Raw genomic sequence first — 17,015 nt, 5'->3', positions numbered from 1 at the left:
TAAAGTTGAGGAACTTAGGAACAAAGATGTTATGAACTTGCCCAAAGTTCCACAAAGAGCAGTGATAGAACTAGAGTCTAAGCAGTTTTTCACTATTACACTATATTACCTAGATGAAATTTACCAAAGTTCATTCAGAAAACAAATAGAACACAAAACATGATATAGGAAAATTACAAAAGAAGCTGACCACAGAGGAGTTCCCTTTTCCCTTCTGGAGAGAGGCTCCAGGAGTACATAGTAACTCTTCATGATCCATGGACATTTGACTGGTATTTCCAGTAGAAGGAATAGCTCATCCTACTTTATAAAAAAGGAGAAAGTGACAGGAACTTCTATCTGCCTGCTAGAAAAAAAGACAGAAATAAGCTTAATTGAAGCACTGACAACCAAGAGGAATAAACACTTGTTTGAGTTGTCTTCCTGTTTGAGAATCTGCTAGAAAACTTCTCCTTCCTCTCAATCTCTATGCCCCACCTTGAAAGAGATTCACTAGAAACCCATTAGAACAAACAATGTTCACTTAAATGTCTTTACAATTTCTTTCAGTTTCCCATCCATTCTCTAAATCATCGTAAACGGTACATTCTACAAATATAAATTAAGTCTAACATAAACATAAGTAAAACATCAACAATGTAAACCTACTGTATGAAAACTATAATTTGATCTCAATGACAATGATTTTTTTCTATAAGATTTTATCCTGTGCCATGTTGGGCTAACTATAAATTGACTCTTGAGATTAAGTTCTTCTGGACCAGTAATTAACCCTGGTATATACACCAAGTATGTCAGAAGAGTGGCTGTGCTGACCAGGGCACTAAGAATTCACTACTGGATTCCTCATACTCGCATTCTGGAGATTGTACCACAGGCAAGGGCATGAAAGTCTGAAGTCTGATCTCTTTCCGTATCTTTGGGATAATGCCAAATTCTGCTATATTAACACATCAAATAAGCCAGATGTGAATAAACCCGCTTCACCACTAGTCTATTTCTAAACAGAAACAATTGATTAATAACAAGCTGTATAATACTGAAAAGGATATGAGTTTCATACATTTAAAGTTTTTCACAGCTACGCTTCTAGTACCAGATAAAAATTCATTAAATCAAGTACTCCTAAAAGTAGTCTATAATAGAATTCCTAAATTGATTAACAATAGAAACTATATGTTAAAAGAAATTTAAGGCTCTTCTCTATCCTCCACAACACAACCTCACTATGTTTCAATAGTTCAGAATCAAAAAATTTCACTCCACCACAAAGAAGTCCCCTGATATTTTCAAGAGGTGAAATCCTTATTGGAGTAATAGAAATAAATCTAGATTGAGGACCCTCAACCTTTTCCCTTTTGCTTCTTGATAGATAATTCTCTGGACTAGTCTAGCCATGACATCTAGGCCTTTATGATTTCTCAGAGCTGTGATTCTAGAACTGGACAAAGACTCATTAAATCAAGTACTCCCAAATCTATGCCATAATAGAACTCTTAATCATAGAAGCTACACGTTAAAATAAATTTTATGTATGAATTATGCCTTATGTATGAGCTTGAGAGTAAAGATAGAATATGCTCCTCAAGCTACTTTGGTTATAGCAGTCCACATTTTTCCTAGGCCCACCCCATAGAGTCCTGTTTAACTCAACTAGAACTAGAATTCATCAACAGCATGGTTTTAAGGTCAAAGACTCAGATTATTTTTTAAAATGCTGATTTTCCAGCCATTGTCCTCTGCACATATATATCCTTTTGAAAACCTTGGGAGGAAGGAGGAGCTGAAATAGAACCTAACTGGGCTATAAAACACTTCTCAATCTCTTCCCATTACCATTCCAAATATTCTTCCATTTTTTAAAAGATGTCATTTTGCTTACCTTATTTTTAAGAAGAAATTTATTCCTGCAGATCAAAATTTCCTGCAACCACTTGAGAATTTTTGTACTACTAAGCATTTGATGACTAATTTCTTGCAGATGTATAAAGCATCTGTGAACTGCAGTAACATAAAGTTCATTGTTAGTAGCATCATCAATAACCAGACATAAGAATGACATTCTACCATAATGAATACAAGTTTAGAGAAGCTTAATTTCCCTTGAAGGGTTTTAGAGAAATAGTTATCAAAGTGTCAACAGCATTATAATCAAAGGAAGTAAGTCTATACGTTATAGAAAAAAAAGAGCAAATATTTATTTATAAGCCCCCTGTGTTTCATTAAACTCCCAGTGTTTCTATCCATGTAGCTCATCCTTGCAGTGGACATAAGAAGAAACAATAAACCGCATGCATGGCAGAGACTGCCTATAAACCCAGTGCTCCACAGCAGGGGTCTGCAAGCTACCATTCACAGGCCAAATCCAGCCTATCACTTGCTCTTGTAAATATAAAGTCTTAGTTAAACACAGCCAAGCCCCTTCATTTCACATATTGTCTGTGGCGACTTTCATGCTCCAAAGGCAGAACTGAATGGTTATGACAGAAACTGTATGACCCACAAAGCCTAAAATATTTACTATCTGGCCTTAAAAGAAAAGTTTCCTGATCCCTACTCTAGAGCTGCAGTGTCTAACATGGTAGCCACTGGGCAGCCACACATGGCTATTGAGGACTTTAAGTGTGGCTTGTTCAAATTGAGATGTGCTGTAAGTATAAAAGACACACCAAAGTTTGAAGACTTCATTAAAAAACAGAATGAAATATCTCATTAATAACTTTTATACTGGTTACATGTTGAAATTATAGATAATATATACCAGGTTAAATAAAACATTAATACAATTAATTTTACCTGCTTCTTTTTACTCTTTAATGTGGTAACTTGAAAACTTTAAAACTTTAAATAACATGTGGTTCTCATGTTACTAGTGGAGAGCACTGCTCTACAGTAAGGTTTAATTCAGCTGTGAAGTAACTTAGCACACCCATTCCTATAAGATAATGGCAAACTTGAGGTTTACACATTTCCATTTTCCTCGGTGTGGTGACTTCATGCTCATGAAAATGTAACGATTTGTGTTATCTAGGAAGCAGACCACAAAATTCTGTATATATTTTTGTCTTCTAAGCAGGTGTCCATGATTAATTCATTCATCAAAAACATTGGTATTACAGAAAGTGTAGGAAAGATCACAGTTTAAAAAACTGAAAAAACAGTATTGTTACAAAATTTTATCGTTCTAGGCTTATAACTGCAAATCTATTAAAAACACAGTAGCAACCACATTGAAATCTGAAAAAGGGAATATAGCAAACAACAGTACTTATGTTTGGGTGACAAAATTTAGCACTATTCTTAAATTTATTTTCTAAATTGCTGTGATATTTTCTTACAGTTAAAACAAGAAATTCTAATAATTTGAAGTCAAATAAAATACAAAATCATAAAACTTTTGGAAGTGTAAGTTTTACAACGTACTAAGTACTATAGAGTTAATATTTCAAGACAAAAAATACAAAACGAAATTTAAAAGTTGAACTTAAAAAATAAAAGTACATATACCTAATATCCCAAAATGTTTCACAGGAGCATCAGGATTCCAGAAATCAATGCTATCTAACTGACAAAGAACCAGCAGAGCCTGAATTTTTTGACAAAGAGAAAGGCAAAGAGAAGACTCACTCAAACATTTATGGTAAACATAACACTGGAGTACTTATTTTATAAATGCTAAGAAATTGAGCTATTTCATTTATAGTTTCAATATATAGTAAAGGTAAAATGAGATAAACTCTGGTAAACACAAACCTCTAGGGAATAATAATATAGGGAATAATAATCATTTTATTCCCATCATTCTTACTCTAACTGGCATGTACATATAAAGCTAAATGATTAATTCAGAATAATACATAACTGTAAAAACTGCTTTAAGAAACAAAAAAATAATTTCAATAGATACTAAAGAACTCTATGAAACAAAAAGTTAATCCTCAAGTAAGAAGGGCTTGCCAAAATTAATACACATAGCAAAAGATAAGTAAAAATTGTCTCACTTGCCACAAAGTCTCTTGTAACAGAAAAGAGCAACTATTTTTCAAAATCAAGACAGATATATCTCCTAATGCTATCCCTCCCCCCTTCCCCCCCACCCCACGACAGGCCCTGGTGTGTGATGTTCCCCTTCCTGTGTCCAAGTGTTCTCATTGTTCAGTTCCCACCTGTGAGTGAAAACATGCAGTGTTTGGTTTTCTGTCCTTGCGATAGTTTGCTGAGAATGATGGTTTCCAGTTTCATCCGTGTTCCTATAAAGGACATGAACTCATCCTTTTTTATGGCTGCATAGTATTCCATGGTGTATATGTGCCACATTTTCTTAATCCAGCCTATCATTGATGGACATTTGAGTTGGTTCCAAGTCTTTGCTATTGTGAATAGGCCGCAATAAACATATGTGTGCATATGTCTTTATAGCAGCATGATTTATAATCCTTTGGGTATATACCCAGTAATGGGATGGCTGGGAGATATACCTAATGTAAATGATGAGTTAATGGGTGCAGCACACCAGCATGTCACATGTATACATATGTTAACAAACCTGCATGTTGTGCACATGTACCCTAGAACTTAAAGTATAACAAAAAAAATCAAGAGAGAGGATGCAAAATGGATTTTGTATTTCATAGCAGATTATCCATTCTAAAGTATTTCAATTGACCATAGAACTGAAATTGGAATTTGGCTCAGAGACCATTAACAGAAATTAAATAATTCACTTACAATATATAACATATAGATTGTTACATAAATTAAAACCATCAAAGATATAAAGAATAAAATGTAAACTCTTCCTTCAAACTGATCCTATCTCAAATCCAATTCTACAATTCCAACTCACATTCTCCCCACCACCCCTCCACCCCCAATCCAGCAGACACTGTGAAGCTCTGGACATTTCTTTCAGTCCTTGCTCAACATACCAACATATAAAGGCCAGACCCATATTATGTTATTTCAAATACTGTTATTGCAATTACTTTGAGATATTTAGTGAAAACTGCAATTAATTGTGAGAATCTTAAAAAGCTATTAATTTATAGCTCTCATATCAAGAAAAAACACAAATTAAAAATCAAATTTGCTACTATTGTACAAAAACTTGGTATAATTTACTGGCACTAATTTTTTCAAGTGACAAATTCTCTATATTTTTGTTTGATAAAACTTTAAATATATATATTGAAAGAAAATGTGTTAGCCTTTTCCCTGCTTTTTCATGTTTCCTTCTTTTTTTTTTTGTATTTTCCACATTTTAACAAAGCCATAACCACAGTATACTCACTTGATGTTTTATATTTTTCCATATTGCTGTGGGATCTATATAGGTTTAATGAATGTTTAATAGCTCAACAAGTTAAAATACCATTCTCATTACTGAATATTAACCCATTCTCCTAGTAAAGTTATCGTAATATTTTCCTATCAAAATCAAGAGCAATAAGTACCTATGTGCGCAGCTCTTTCCTTTTGAGTTAAATTCATAAAATTTTTAAAGTCATAGAAATTTGAATTATTTGTACAAAAAAATGAAATGTTTGTATAGCTCCTGCCAAACAGCCTTCCAAAAGACTGTAAGAAATATATCAGTTTATGGAACCAACAGCAATATACACAAATGGAAGCAATGACTATGTAATAAGTGCTAAAACTTTTTGTTCTTGTTGTTTTCAGATGAAGTCTCGCTCTTGTTTCCCAGGCTGGAGTGCAATGGTGCAATCTCGGCTACCGCAACCACTGCTGCCTGGGTTCAATCGATTCTCCCGCCTTAGCCTCCCAAGTAGCTGGGATTACAGGTGTGTGCCACCACATCCGGCTAATTTTTGTATTTTTAGTAGACATGGAGTTTCACCATGTTGGCCAGGCTGGTTTCGAACTCCTGACTTCAGGTGATCTACCCACCTCAGCCCCGCCAAAACATTTTTGATAAACATTTTTACTGCAGTGTGTATAAATATTTTTACAGCATGTACATTAGGATGGCTATAATCAAAAAGACACATTATAACAAGTATCAGCAAGGATGCAGAAATATTAAAACCTTCATACACTGTTACTGAGAATATAAAATGATACAGCTGCTTTGGAAGAGAGTTTGACAGTTCCTTAAAAGTTCAACAGAGTTACCATATGACATAGCAGTTCCACTTTTATATACTCAAGAGATATGTCCACATATAGACTTTTACACAAATGTTCATAGCAGCATTATTTTTAATAGCCAAAAAGTGGAAACCACCCCAAACGTCCACCAACTGATAACCAGATGAAAAAAACAGATCCATACAATGAAATATTTGGCTATAAAAAGAAAGGAAATACTGATTCATACCACAACATAAATGAACCTTGAAAACATTAAGTCAAGGTAGCCAGACATAAAAGGCCACATATTCTATGATTCTATTTATATGAAATATCGAAAACAAGCAAATCCATAGAGACAGGAAATAGATCAGTAATTGGTAGGGATGAGGGAATGGGGACGAGTCAAGTTTCTTTCTAGGGTGATAAAAATGTTACAGATTAGAGAGTAGTGATACTTGCGCAACTGTGTGAATAAGAACTACTTAAGATGGTCAACTTGAGGGTATGTTAATTATGTCTCAATTTAAAAATCAATATTTTTAAATATTTAATAAAAATATTTTAAAAAATTTTAAAATCAACTGCAATTAGAAAATCTTTATTTCATTAAGCAGAAGAATTTGTACAATGTTGTTGCTATGTGATATAAAGCAAGTAAGCCTCTTCTTTCTCCATGGAGTTTAATAAAACAATGTATAGACATAAACATACCATTCCAGAAATGACATCTACCTATTACTCATAGAAACCACACACCAAAGGAACATCATGAATGTACATAGTAACAAGTTTTTCTTCAAGAACCTGGAATTCATTTTCCCCTTACCTCTTCCTGAGCAATCTCTGTCATGTATGACTGAGGGACCAGCCCTGTAATTAATTCCGCTGTACTGCCTTGGGTTTCAGGCCCATGTTTTCTTGGATTCTGCAAGGAAAAAAAGGAAGCTTCAACTAAAAAAAAACAAATCGAGAGAGATTAGAGGGAGGAAGGAATAGACAGTGACTGCTAAACGGGACTAGGTTTCTTTTAGGGGTGATAACAATGTTCTAGAACTAGGCCGGACGTGGTGGTTCACGGCTGTAAGCTCAGCACTTTGGACAGCCATGGCGGATGGATCACCCGAGGTCAGGTGTTTGAGACCAGCCTGACCAATATGGTGAAACCCTGTATCTACTAAAAGTATAAAAATTAGCCAGGCGTGGTGGCATGTGCCTGTAGTCCCAGCTAATCAAGAGGCTGAGGTGGGAGAATCGCTTGAACCTGGGAGGCAAATGTTGCAGTGAGCCGAGATTGTGCCACTGGACTCAAGCCTGGGCGACAGAGCAAGACTCTGTCTCAAAAAAATAAAATAAATAAAATAAGAAAAGAAAAAAAAAGTTCTAGAATTAAATAGTGGTAATGGTTGCAGAACCTTATAAATATACTGAAAACTGAATTGTAAACTTTAAAACGGTGAATTTAATGGTATGTGGGTATGGCATTTTTATCTCAATAAAAATTATCATAAAAATTTTGTTAAATTAAAACTTCTTTTGTTAGGGATTCTTTTAATCCACTTCTATACTTATTCATTAATGTGAATAATGTCCACGGAAAATCCTAATGAAAACAAAGCCCATTAATTCCCATTAAAAATTACATCAATAATATAAGGAGTAATTTTTTTTCCCAACAATAGTACACTGGTTAAAGAATGTATTTCTGGTTGGGAGCTTACTGGTTTTGAGCTTATACATGATTGTGATCAAAGGCAAAGGACATACATGTTGGATAACTGTAGTTCGATAACATGTATGGACATACATGTTGGATAACATGTATGTCCTTTATCCCATACCAAAGTCCTGCCACCCCCACAGCCCTGTCCTCCCCAGAGGACAGCTGGTGACAAAGCGAAGGCTAGATTTCACATTGCCAGATACCCATACTTAGGTCCTTTTCACTGTGGAAGAACGTAGTGTACTAAGGAAAGAAAATTAATGTTGTGTATCGATGTGAATGCCTACTTTTTTTTTTTTGAAACGGAGTTTCACTCTTGTTGCCCAAGCTGGAGTGCAATGGCGTGATCTCTGCTCACTGCAACCTCTGTCTCCCGGGTTCAAGCGATTCTCCTGCCTCAGCCTCCTGAGTAACTGCGATTACAGGTGTGCACCACCACGTCCGGCTAATTTTTGCATTATCAGTAGAGACGGGGTTTCGCTATGTTGGCCAGGCTGGTATCGAACTCCTGACCTCAGGTGATCCGGCCGCCTTGGCCTCCCAAAGTGCTGGGATTACAGGCGTGAGCCACCGTGCTTGGCCAAATGCCAATCTATTTGAAGAGATTAAAATATTTCTCTTAACTTGGAAGCATATATTTGCACTTCAAGAATATATGGTTTCCTATGTCCTCTGTGTTCTCCTATAGAAAGGAGCAAAGGTGTGTTGAGCACACACAAGGCTGACCTTGTTGTTTGCAACACACAAGGCTGTACCCTGTCACCTGGACAAGCTCTTGATCAGGACTATTCACACCCCAGGAGGTTCTTGTGAGGCTTGTGGCAAAGCCTGGAGGTCTCTCTGACTCTCGGATTTCCAAACCTGAAGCCCAGAGTGCCCTGCATCGATGGGTGCCCAGAGGTCCCTGCCCACCACGTCCCTAGGGCCCCAGGCAAGCAGAGCCACATCTGTGTTGGAGAGGTGAGGGTGCGTGAGCTCCGGGGCTGTGGGCAGAGGCATGGCCAATCTGTTCTGGGCCTGGTGTATGTGAAGAGAGAGCCGACAGCCTGCCAGGGCATGAACACAGGGTGGGATCTGGGCACTGTGCTCTCTGGCTTGGACTGCAGAGGCCTGGGGCTCTTGCAGGCTTGCCCAGCTTGCCCAGCTTGCAGATCAGGTGGATGGTACCACTGTTGCTGCAGTGAGAAGGGTCCAGGTTTGTCATGCACTTGGGGTCCAGCCTGGCCACCTCACCCTGGAGAATGCTGGGGATGCTCTGCTGCTGGTCGTCCTCAAGCCTATGCTTCTGGGTGCACACCCCAGGGCCTTGGGAAGGCAGCATGGTGACCACACTGGGTACACATGGCCCAGGGCTGGCCAGCCACCCTCCACGAAGCCCAGTCCAGCTGGATGTACATGATGGGTCGGCCGTGGATGGCAGTCATGGCTGGAATGAATGTGCAGTACAGGGAATGGCTGAAGATAGGTGAGCGGATGTTGGCCAGGACGACATCCAGGAGCGGCTGGCATAGGTACTGCTGTTTTATCAGTGGCACCAGCGACAGTGGGCTAGAGGCAGGAGGGGCATGGTCAGCAGCCCGGAACCCAAAGGTTCCCTATTTAGGGGGCCTTCCCACCCCATGCCCGTCCTCACTTACAGCCAGATTCCCGAGGCCTCTCTCTCAGCCTCCACCCTTGTGCACACGATGTTGGCCGATCCTGGGTATAATCCCCCACCTCCACAGCCTTGTCCTCCCCAGAGTCCCTGCCCTCTCTGGGCTGGGTGGCAGAGGCCCCCATGGGGGTCGCAGACAGACGGTGACTTCTCCCACGTTTCCACCCAGCATAGTAGACCTGGCCTGGAAGAAGCCTGGTGGGCAGGGTCTCAGGTCAGGCCCAGCCCCCAGCCAGTCACCCTCACCTTGAAGGCCCCTCCAGCGGTGCTCCCAGGAGCTCTTGGGGGAGCCCCGGTTCCCCCAGGGGTCCCCAGCATCCCACTCACCACCACCATGTCATTCTTGAGTTTCTCCAGGTGATGTCTTACTTTGGCAAGGTCTTCAGGGGACCTGCAGAGAGAGGGGACTTGGGCTGAGCTCCGTGCTGGAGGGCTGGGAGACACGACAGGTCTAAGCTCAGATCTGGGATCTCAACCACTGCCACTGGGCCTCGGCCCTCAGAAAGCTCTGCAGGAGCTCCCACCAGCTGACCAGCTGTTCCCAGACCCAGAGTCTAGGCAGGCGGCCCTCACCCCCAGGAGCTGCCCATCCCCGCTGGCAGAGTGAGGCAACAGGTGAAGGGAAGGGACAGTGGCCAGGCCCCTGACCAGGCTGGGAAGGCCTCAGTTGCACCTAGGCCAGTCCCTGTCCCGCTCAGTTCTATAATCCTAACAAAGGATCAACTCAAGAAGGCCTGGAGGACCACCCAATAGTGACTGGCATTCTATCCAGACAAGCAGGACAGAGAGACCCTTCTAGATGGGGGTGGGGGACAGCCTGAGTTTAGGTGACAGGGAGGTACAGGCCAATGCCCATGCAGTTCTGAGATGCTGCCTGAGCTCACAGCAGCCCGTGGCTGGTGGCCCTGCCTTCCACCTGCTTCTCACGAGCACCGTCTTGTTTCATTTTCATGACAGCACAAATGGGCTACAAATGGGGTAAATTGAGATGCAGTTGCCTGCCCACGGTCACCGGGAAGTCAGGGGCAGAACTCCAGGTCTTGCTCAGGCCCATCACAGCCAGCTGAGGGTCAGGCCACTGCAAGCTGGGCCCCAAGCTACTGGCTGGATGAGACCTGGCTGTGATGGGCCAGCATGAGGGCCACGGCAGTGGTCAGGAGTAGGGCAAAGGTTGGGAACAAGCCAAGATGAAGCCTAGGCTCAAAGCTCCAGCACACACCAGAGTGGAGCCTTGGAGGCCTCTAGCCAGGGCTCAAAGAGCTGCTTGGTGCCTTTGCTAACCCCACATTATCACCAAATGCCCATCTATGGCTGGGTGACCCATGCCCTTGCGAACCCTCCGTGGGCTATGGGCAAAGCTCACCACTTGGAGAGGTCTGTCACAATGTCCAGAAGGCTCTTCACTTTGCTCAGGTCCTTTTTTCTGTCTGTGACAGCAGAAGGGACACTAAGACGCAAGCCTGGTGGCATCCCCAGGGTGCTGGCCCCCACCCCCAGCTGCAGCCCACCTTCGTTCTTGTCAATCTTGTTGACCACATGGCGCAGGGGCTTGATGTGCTTGGACAGCTGCTTCAGCGTGTCCAGGTACTGCTGCTCCTCGCCCAGCTGGAGCCGGCTGGACTCAAGACCGAGCTGGGGTCACTGCATGACTATGGGTGGGTGAGGCCACAGCCCTAGACCCTCAGGCAGGTAGCTTGGGCACTGAGGGCCTCAGAGCTCACATGCCCGGTACGAGCCGAGGCCTCATACAGGCGAGGGGTGACCTTAGCACCTCAACCTGCCAGGCCATGTACAGCTCACACAATGGGGCTGTGGGTCCCAGGCCCAACTTGCCAGATGTGTGTAAAGGTCTAGGGGAGGGGACACTGGAGTTCTGTGGGCTCTGTGCTGTTTCTGGGTGCTGGGAAGGCTGCAGTGCAGGGCTGGGCAGGAAGCTATGGGGGACAGGGCAGGGCTGGAACTGCAGCCAAGCAGGAGAAACATAAGAGCCAGGCCCAGGCAGGGCAGCCACAAAACTCACTCTGCAACAAACCACAGTGGTGACCACTCCCCATCCTCCTTCCCATGCCAGCCGGGCAGGGACCTCACCCGAAACAAGGAGTGGGGAAACCGGCAACATCAGCACCAGAGCACAGGCTGAGCATGGGCCAAGAGCACACACAGCTGGTGTCCTGCTTCTGGAAGGTGATGGGATGGCAGCGAGACTGCAGGGCGGACACTTCCTTCAGCTAGAAGCCTTACGAGCATACCAGCTGGGTCTGCACCAGCTGAAAACATCAGCTGTTCTATGGCTGCTCACTTTCCAAATACCAAGAAATGGAAAGAAAAGGGAAGTTCGGCCAGGCCGAGTGGCTCATGCTTGTAATCCCAGCACTTTGGGAGGCCGAGGCAGGTGGATCAGCTGAGGTCAGGAAGACTAGCCTGGCCTGTCTCTACTAAACTACAAAAAAAAAAAAAAAAATAGCTGGGCATAGTGGCACATGCCTGTAGTCCCAGCTACCGGGAGGCTAAGGCAGGAGAATCGCTTGAGCCCAGGAGGTGCAGGTTGCAGTGAGCCGAGATCACGCCACTGCACTCCAGCCAGGGTGACAGAACAAGACTCTGTGTCATATATATAAAAAAAAGGGATGGTTCTAGGCTGGGCACGATGGTTCATGCCTGTAATCCCGGCACTTTGGGAGGCTGAGGTGGGTGGATCTCTTGAGGCCAAGAGTTTGAGACCAGCCTGGACAACATGGTGAAACCCTGTCTCTACTAAAAATACAAAATGTAGCCATACATGATGGTGGGCGGCTGTAATCCCAGCTCGTTGGGAGGCTGAGACAAAATAATCGAATTTATTTACATCTAAAACCAATTTATTTACATCTTAGTATTAATCAGAGGGCAAAAACTCTTACATTACCTTGATTTTCAGAACTGGAGCCAGTGTTGCTATTTGGGGCAGGCAACAAGTTTTCATAACCCCATGATACTATGTGTTGGTCCCCAAGCAAACAGGAGGGAGATCCAGGCCCCCCTTCCAAAAGCAATAGCCAGGGGAAGAGAAGGAAAATCAAAGACACTGAGACAATTTATTTTAGCAAGAAGTGTACCTGCCACCCCAAAGAGCAGAAACCACAATCTTAAAACTAAGATGGATGAAATTTTTTTTTTTTTTTTTTTTTTTTTGAGACAAAGTCTTGCTCTGTCACCCAGGCTGGAGTGCAATGGCACGATCTCGGCTCACTGCAACCTCCACCTCTTGGGTTCAACCGATTCTCCTGCCTCAGCCTCTTGAGTAGCTGGGACTACACAGGTGTGTGCCACCATACCTGGTTAATTTTTTGTATTTTTTTTTTAGTGGAGATGGCATTTCACCGTGTTAGCCAGGATGGTCTCAATCTCCTGACCTCATGATCCGCCCACCTCCGGCTACCAAAGTGCTGGGATTACAGGCATGAGCCCGGCCTACGACGTATAATATTTTGTATGAATATAATTCACAAAAGATATTCACAATATTTTTAAATAAAAAATTACAAAGCCATTTTTCTTAAAATGCTACAATAAAATTATATCTGTGTGTAACATATATCTATTGTATGTGTGCATTTGTGTGTGTGTGAGAGGGGGGTTATGAATTAGGAAGCATATGTACCAAAACATTAGGAGTAGCTATCTTTGGGTAATGAGATTATGAATGATTTTCACTTTCTTCTTTATACCTTATCAATCACCACCTCAAAATTTATAATCAGAATTCAATATAAGCGATTGCATTATTTATTTATTTATTTATTTATTTAGTGTGATGAGGTCTCACCCTGTCACTCACCCAGGCTGGAGAGTGCAGTGGTGCAATCTCAACTCACTGCAACCTCGGCCTCCCAGGGTCAAGAAATCCTCCCATCTGAGCCTCCTGAGTAGCTGAGACCAATCAAAGTTAAGTTTTCTTCAGTTTAAAATAACTGGTTATAATTATGTTGTTTAGCCTCATGGTAACCAGAAAACAAAAATCAATAATAGACACCCTAAAAATTAAAAGCAAGGAATTAAAACAAACTACCAGAAAAAATTACCTCACTACAAATAAATACAGGAAGGAAGGGAAGGAGGAAAGAAAAGAAAGGAAGAAAAAAAGAAAGAGATCAGAGAGAAGACAAAGAGGAAGGAAGAAAGAACAAAAGCAAAAAGAGAGAGTAGCAAAACAACCCAAAAACAAGTAAAAAATGGCAGTAGTATGTTTTTACCTGTTAGTAATAACCTTGAATATAAATGAATTAAATTCTCCAATTAAGACTGAGTGGCTGAATGGATTAAAAAATAGGACCCAATTATACACTACCTACAAGAAACTCAGTTCACCTATAAAGACATACATAGACTGAAAGTGAAGGGATGATGAAAGATATCCCACGCCAATGGAAACAAAAAAAAGCAGGAGTAGCTCTACTTAGATAAAATAGGCTTTCAGTCAAAAAAGGAAAAAAATGAAGATAATTACATAATGAGAAAGAAGTAAACAGCAGCATAAATAAGTGCATATGCAACCAGCACTCAAGCAACTGAACACAGAAGCAAATATTAACAGAACTTAAAGGACAGATGGACTGCAATACAGTAATAGAGTACCTCAATGCTCCACTGTAATCAACACTCCACTATCGTCAATGGATAGATCATCCAGGCAAAAAGACATCATCAGTTAAACTGTAATCTGTACCGAATGGACCTAACATTTACACAGCTTTCCACTCTGCAACTGCACAATGCACATTCCACTGAGTATCATATGGATTATTCTCCGGGACAGACTATGTGTTAGGCCAAAAAACAAGCCACAACACATTTTTAAAAACTGAAATCATATCAAATATCTTTTCTGACCACAGTGGAATAGTACTAGAAGTCAGAAACAGGAGGAACTTTAAAAACTATACAAATACATGGAAATTAAAATACATGCTCATGAACAACCAATAAATAAATGAAAAAAAGAGGAAATTAAAATTTATTGAAACAAATAAGAACAGAAACACAACATAACAAATCCTATGGGATGCAGCAAAGGCAGATGTAAGAGGAAAAGTGCATAGCTATAAATGCCTACATCAGAAAAGTAGAAAGATCTCAAATAGTCAACCTGACAGTACACCTCAAGTAATGAGAAAAACAAAAATAAAATGCTAAAATTAGTAGAAAAAATATCATAAAGATTAGAGAACAAATTTTAAAAATAGAAACAAAAAAATACAAAAAGCCAATGGCATACAGAGCTGGGTTTTTTTTTTTTAAATCAAAATTGACAAGCTTTAACTGAAAAGAAAAAGAAAAGAAAACCATAGATGAAAAAGGAGACATTGCAACTGATAACATAGATATATGAAGGATTGTAAGAGATTACTGAAAACACCTATATAAAAACAAATCAAAAAATCTAGGAGAAATGAACAAATTTCTGGACATATAACAAATTCCCAAGATAGAATGATGAAGAAATAAAAAATCTGAACAGACCAATAATGTGTAATGTAATTAAAGCAGTAATAAAAAGTCTTCCATCAGAGAAAAACACAAGAATCATGGTCTTACTACTGAATTATACAAAAAATTTTTAAAAGAGCTAAAGCCAATTTTACTCAAAATATTCCCCAAAAATTGAAGAGGAAGGAAGGCTTCGAAGCTTGTTCTATGAGGGCAGCATGACCCCGGTTCAAAAACCAGACCAGGACACAACACAAGAAGAAAACCACAGGCAAATATCCTTGATGAATACAGATGCAAAAAAATCCTCAATAAAATACTTGAAAATTGCATTTGACAACACAATAAAAAAATGATCTGCCATGATCAAGTGGGATTCATCCCAGGAATATGAGAATGATTCAATAAACACGAATAAATAAACATGCGACATCACATTCAGCAAATCAAGAACAAAAACCATATAATCATTTCAGTAGATACTGAAAAAAAAATCAGCATTCCTTCATGAGAAAAACTGAACAACATGAACACAGAAAGAATGTATCTCAGTGCAATAAAGGCCATACAGGACAAACCCACAGGTAACATCATAATCAATGGGGAAAAGTTAAAAGCTCTTCCTCTAAGACCTGGAACAAATGTGGCTACTTTTATACCACTTTTATTCATCACAGTACTGGAAGTCCTAGGTAGGGCAATTAGGAGAATTCAATAAAAGGCATCCAAATTAGAAAAAGGGAAGTCAAACTGTCTTTGTTTGCAGGGGACATGATCATATATATACATACACATATATATATACACATATATATACACACATACATATATACACATATATACATATACATGCATATATACATACATACATACTTATATATACATATATATACATATACATGCATATATACATACATACATACTTATATATACATATATATACACATATACAAGTAGAGAACCCTAAAGATTCCACAAAAAAACCTACTAGAAGTTATAAATTTAGTCAAGTTGCAAGACACAATGTCAATATATAAAAACTGGTGCACACCCATGCACCAATAGTGAAATACCTAAGAAAAAGATCAAGAAATCTATTTCATTACAAAAAAATGATATTTAGGGATAAACTTCACCAAAAAGTTAACAGAAGATCCCACAATGAAAACTATAAAGCATAGATGAAAGATACTAAAGCAGACACAAGTAAATACAAAGATATTCCATGTCCATACACCAGAAGAATATTGTTAAAATATCTATATCATCCAATGTGATCTACAGAATCAATGCAATCCGCGTTAAATTACAAAAGACATTCTTCAAAGAACTAGAAAACAATCCTAAAATTCACATGGAAATGCAAAATACCTCAGATAGACAAATCTGGAATAAAAAGAAATGCTGGAGTAATCACACTACCTTATTTCAAAATATACTACAAATCTATAGTAAGCCAGGTACTATCAAAACAGCATGGGATTAACAAAAAAACGGGCAGGGGAGAGACAGAGAAGTGAAGGAATGACAGACAAATGAAACAGAATAGAGAAATCAGAAATAAATTCACGCATTTACAGTCAACTCATTTTTAACAAAGGCACCAAGAACACACATTCAGGAAGGACCATCTCTTCAATAAACTGTGCTAGGAAAACCTAACAGCCACATGTACAAGAATCCATCTAGGCTGTCATCTTACCAAATACAAAAATCTACTCAAAATAAAAATTTAAATGTAGGACCTGAAACTATGAAAGTACTAGAGAAGAAAACACAGGATAAAGGCTTCATGAAATTGGTTAGGTCAAAGAATTTTCAAATAGATATCAAAAGCACAAGCAACAAAAGCAAAGGTGTAATTACATTAAACTTAAAAGCTTCTGCAAAGCAGAGGAAGCAATCAGTAGAATGAAACAACCCAGAGAATGGAAGAAAGCATTTGCAAACTATGCATCAACCAAGAGGTTAAGACACAAAATATATAAAGAACTCAAACTACTCAAAAGCAAAAATACAAATAATCTGATTTTTAAAAAATCTACCCAAAACCTTTGTCCCCCACCTTTATTTCCCCACCTT

At 40.0% G+C, this 17,015-nt stretch overlaps 1 pseudogene; it reads right to left on the bottom strand.

Annotated features, from left to right (window-relative positions):
* Positions 1-215: 215 nt before the first annotated feature.
* On the bottom strand, positions 216-11,256 carry LOC129030757 (uncharacterized; annotated as a pseudogene).
* Between the last annotated feature and the right edge of the window lie 5,759 nt (positions 11,257-17,015).

Source organism: Pongo pygmaeus, chromosome 12 (genome assembly GCF_028885625.2).
Source record: "Pongo pygmaeus isolate AG05252 chromosome 12, NHGRI_mPonPyg2-v2.0_pri, whole genome shotgun sequence".
Classification (NCBI taxonomy): Eukaryota; Metazoa; Chordata; class Mammalia; order Primates; family Hominidae; genus Pongo; species Pongo pygmaeus.
This window is presented reverse-complemented; position numbering and strand designations above follow the sequence as displayed.